This window comes from Talpa occidentalis, unplaced genomic scaffold (genome assembly GCF_014898055.3).
Source record: "Talpa occidentalis isolate TD23 unplaced genomic scaffold, MPIMG_talOcc4v2.1 talOcc4.17, whole genome shotgun sequence".
NCBI classification, from domain to species: Eukaryota; Metazoa; Chordata; class Mammalia; order Eulipotyphla; family Talpidae; genus Talpa; species Talpa occidentalis.
Window position 1 is genome coordinate 50,916,431 of NW_023601754.1, and position 5,304 is coordinate 50,921,734.

Consider the following 5,304-nt stretch of genomic DNA (forward strand, 5'->3'; position numbering starts at 1 on the left):
CCCCCCCCGCCGCCGCAGGGTGTCCAGGGAAGCAAGCTGCAGGGTTCTTCCGTTCGCAGGAAGAATTTATAGAAGTCTGAGTGCTCGTCCCTTTTTGTATATTCTCTTGGGCATCAGATCATAGGCCTGACCCGTCCGTGGCTCGGAGAACTACGCGCCTGACAGCACGGACTGCCTTTTCTAAAGAGATTGTTCTCACATGAATCCTGTGACTTTTCCAGCCTTTTAATTCTCCGCGTCTGGGAACAGTTTGCCTCCTGTGGCTTTAGTTCGTGTGAGAAAATTTAAGCTATTTTATGCTTAAGCTATCGTCACTGTGATCGTTTGAAAACAACTGGTTTCCTCTAAATAAAGCCGTGAGGAGCTTGCTCCTGGGTCGCAGACTGGCTCAGCGGGGACAGCGTGAGGGCAAAACATAGCTCTCTGGCTTTGACTTAGTTTCATTGCTGGCCACGGGCTCCAAAGAGAGGCTGCGGGATTTGTGATCGTGTTTGCAGCCTGGAAGCCAGTTTGTATGTCAGAGGTCTGGCTGTAGAAGGGTCGCATGTGACAACCTTCACTGTTTTTTTTTTTTAAGATTTTTTTTTTAAATTTATTTATACAAGAGCTGGGGCACAGGCCAGAGGCGTGGGAGAGGGGATTCACCAGAGACAGAGTGGGGAGCAGAACAGGCAGAAGGACTGAACTACTGAGGGGAGCAGTGGGGAGACAGGAGAGGTCTGCTGCGCCCTGTGCAGTCTCCCTGGCCAGCTGGGATCGAGCCAGCACTGCAGAGGCTGTGGACAGCTCCACAGCACTGTGCTCAACTGCTTGTGCCACCAGGGGGGTCCCAATCGTCACTGCTTTTGAGAGCAAAAAAAAAAAAATCCTTCCTTTTCACCTGGATTGTTGCATTGTGCTCGGCACTGGTGAGGGAGGTCAGTCCCCAGGTAGTTCCGCGGACCCGTGTGTTCTAATGTCCACGGCTTCACAGACTTGTATCACAGAAGCGGTGGTTGCGTAAGCAGGGGGCTAACTGTACGAAAAGCTCACTTTAAAGGAAGGGGAAGAGACGGCCACAAACTTGCTGGACTGAACCTCTTTCAAGGTGCATGTGTAATAATACTCAGTGGCTCTGAAGGAGAAGCAAGGTCACGAACACGGCAGCCTGTATGCGCGTGCGTGGATAGGGCATGTCCTTGTTAACTGAGGTCACGGTGAGTGGAAAACACCTAAATGTTCTGTGAATTCGTGTCGCCTGTCTGGGTTGTTTACATCAGGGCGATTGCTGTGCAGGCAGGAAAATGGGGTTCGAGGCCTTCCTAACTGTTGGGTCCTGCGGGCTGGGCCCTCCCTCCATGCCTCACCCCTGTTTGCTGGAACTGAAGCAGGGCGGTGAGGAGCAGGTCAGGTCACCACGTTTGTGAGACTGATTTTCCGTAGGAGTAGGAACGCAGTTGTCCCACTGCACCGGATTCTCAAAGCTTTAATAAGGCGCCGAAGATATGCCACGAAGCTGCTTGTATTTAAACTATACAATGTGATGATTTTTAATCTTCGTATTAAAAACCATCCTCGCTACCACATAGTCACCTTCTCACTTTCCTTCATGCGATGTCACTTTCTCTGCTCCCTCTGCCCTCCCGGCATCCATTCATTCACTTTCCATTACAAAAGAAGAGTTTGCACTTCCTAAGGTTTCTTTTCAGAAAGCTGTTGCTCCCCGCCCCCCCACTGAGATGCGTCACCGGTGCTCAAGGGAAGAGTTCATTTTATGTTGCTGAGAGCTGCCATGGTCTGTGGCTACACCACTGTTCATTCACCTGTTTATGCATATTTTAGTTGTTTCCATAATAGGACTTTTGTAAATAAAATCGGGACAGATGTTATGCACGTGTTGCATTTCTCCTGTGTTGATTTCTTGGAGTACCATGCCTGAGGCACAGCGGGTGAGCACATACTTTTGTTTAAGAAACCCCGCGTTCCAGTAGGAATGTGTGTTCCCCTTTGTGTTCCTACCAGCAGCGTGTGAGACTTCCAGCCCTTTTATAATTGGGTGGCCGTATATATCACACTGGGATTAATTGTATTTTCATGATGTTGAACTTTTTTAAATTTATTTGCCACTTGCTTATCCTTTTTGGTAAAGTGTCCATATTTTTGGCTATTTTAAAAAATGATTTCTGCTCCCTTTTTTTCTAGCAAGACTTTCTGCTTCATTCTGATGCCTGCCAGAAAAGCCTTCATCTACTTTGTTTTTCTCATCACATAATATGCTAATATTGCATAATATCGCGTAATATGCTACAAATTTATTGATCTTCCTCCTTCAGTTCTTGGGGTTACATCTGTGCCTTATCAACTCAGGATGTCCCCAGGACTTTTTACTCCAGTGGAATTGTTTTGTTCCTGGTATTCGTTGTAAATCAAAATATTTTTGTAGCATAAAATTTATTTTTTTAAAGATTTATTTATTTATACAAGAACTGGGGTACAGGTCAGAGGAGCGGGAGGGTGACACAGGCCAGAGGTGTGGGAGGTGAGAGGATTCACCAGAGGCAGAGTGGGGAACAGAACCGGCAGACAGACTGAAATACACTGCTGAGGGGAGCAGCAGGCAAGACAGGAGAGGTCTGCTTGGCTGCTGGGGATCAAACCGGCACTGCAGCAGCTGCGGACAGCTTCACAGTGCTGTGCTTAACCGCCATCCGTAGCATAAATTTTTTTTTTTAAAGATTAGTTTATGTATACAAGAGCTGGGTTACAGGCCAGAGGTGTGGGGATGGGGGGCGGTGAGAGGATTCACCAGAGACAGTGGGGAACAGAACAGGCAGATTGACCAAAGTACACTGCTGAGGGGAACAGCGGGCGAGTCAGGAGAGGTCTCCTGCGCCATGTGGATTGCTCCCTGGCAGGCTGGGGATTGAACTCATGCTGCAGTGGTTGCAGACAGCTTCACGGTTTGCATCTTAACCCCTTGTGCCACCAGGGAAGCCCCCGTAGGGTAAAATTTAAATCACAAGTGGTACTCTTTCCTAAATGACTACACCCTTAATATTTTCTGTTACCATGAAATCCCATGAATAACTTTAATCATTAACACACAGTTTTAGAAAATATTTCATGAATATTTAAGAATAAAGCTTGGGGCCTCCCTGGTGATGCAAGAGGTTAAGTCTTAGCAATGTACAGCTATCAGCAGCCACTGCAGCACAAGTTCGATCCCTGGCCAGGGAGCAGAACCACATGGCGCAGCAGACCTCTCCTGTCTCCCCGCTGCTCCCCTCAGCAGTGTATTTCAGTCAGTCTGCCTGTTCTGCTCCCTACTTTGTCTCTGCTGAATCCTCTCATCCCCCCACCCACCACAGGCCTACACCCCAGCTCTTGTATTCATAAATCTTTTTAAAAAATTAAGCTTATGAGTTAAGCAATCTGAAACAGATTTTTTTTATACTTTATTTTAAATCAAAATATTCTGGTGGCTTAGGAGTTAGTGTCGGCGTTGTCACCACAGCGGATCCCTTGCCAGGGAGCCGACCCACAGGGCACAGCAGACCTCTCGTCTCCCTGCTGCTCCCCTCAGCAGTGGATTTCAGTGGATCCACCTGTCTGCTCCCCACTCTGCCTCTGGTGAATCCTCTCGCCCCCACACCTCTGGCCTATGCTCCAGTTCTAAGCAAAAATCAATCCATCTCTGGAAGACTAAAGAACATAACATGGGCCCACAAATATAAAGTTGATTAAGTGGTATGGTCAAGCAGGGACTTACACTCCAGACAATCACACTTTGAGCACTTGTTTTCCTTCATCAGCAGATAGGACGGTGAAGCCCACTGGCCCCTGCTGAAGAGCACAGGGCAGGAGCGCTGAGGTGTGTGGAGGAGTTTGCCTAAGACAGTGCACAGGTTTGTGGTCCTGATAATCCTGATAGAAAACAAGAGGGAAACACACACCAGGAATAGAGGGTTGCTTGGGACTCTGGCCTCGTGGGGAAGGGGATGGGAGGCTCCCGTCGTGCACCTGACGTGCTCTGTGGTGGTGCAGGGCCACCGTGGCCGACCGTGAGGCCACCGCATCTATCCACAATGAAGGACACTGGCAGACTACATATATTTCTGGAATATTGGTAAACAGTGAGCAGTTTCTGTAGCGTCTTTTTTAAAGCTTGATTCATGCAGGCATACAAGAGCTGGGCCCAGGCTGTGTCTTCCGGGAGCTGGGCCCAGGCTGTGTCTTAACTGGCGCCATTCCCTTTCCCCCCATCTTTAGGCCACCTGTCTTCAGCACGGTGAAATTCTGTCACGGGGCGTTCCAGCACCCAGCGGAGGCAACGAGGTAACGTATCCCGTCCTGCGTGGGCTCACTGTGGCGTCACGAGCCCCCGCAAGCTCCAGGGCCATTTAGATCAGGAGGTTTCTGGCTGGGATCCAGCTGAGCGGGCCGCGCCTGCGGTAACGGCCCTCGGCGCCTTTAAGAGCCAGGAAGCTCCTCCCTCCTCGCGGTTGGAGACCGTTTTCCCACCTTACGTCACCACCCCGGCGCCGAGGTCCCACCGGGTCACGGTCCCCGCGCGCCCTCTGGCGGCCGGACGGCGACACGACACCCCCGAAGTACAGTGACCAGAGGCGGCTCCAGGCGAGCGCAGCCCAGCGCCGGGACTTCCGGCCGCGTCCCCGCGAGTGCCCGGCCCGGCCCGGCGGAGGCTCCCGCGGGGCCCGGTGATCGCCCGCGTGGACGCGTGGCCGGGGGCTCCGGCGGGGCTGCCAGCGACGCGCGGGTCGACGTCCCGCGTGAGGGCGCGATGGCGTCCGGCGGCCGCTCCGCTCGGGGCCCGCGAGCCCGGCGGGGGTTCAAACGGGAGTCGGCCGCGACCCCCGGGCCCACGGCGGCGGCGGCGGAGCTCGGGCGGCCCCCCTCGCCGCGCCACCAAGTGCGCGCGGTCGCTCCGCGGGCGAGGCGGGGCCGCGGCGTCCGGACCGATCGTCGGGGCGCGAGCAGTGGGGCGAGCCCGGCCCGATCTCCCCGTCGGGGCCGCGTGCGCGCTCCTCGCGCGCCCTCCAGCGGCCAGAGCGCGGCACTGCCCCACCGGGTGCGGGGACGTCGGCGCGCTCGGCGCGGGGCGGGACTTCCGGCCGCGCCTGCCAACCGGCCGCTCCCGCGCCTCCCGGGTTTTCTCTCGGTCGGAGCCTCCGCGGCGCCGCCTTCGCTTTCACCGCGGAGAGGCGCGGCCGGCGCGGAGGCGGCCGAGGGGTCGCGGCGGCCCTGGAGCCGCGCCAGGCCCGGGACCCCGCCCGCGCCCCGCACGGCCGGATGGCGGCGGCCGCG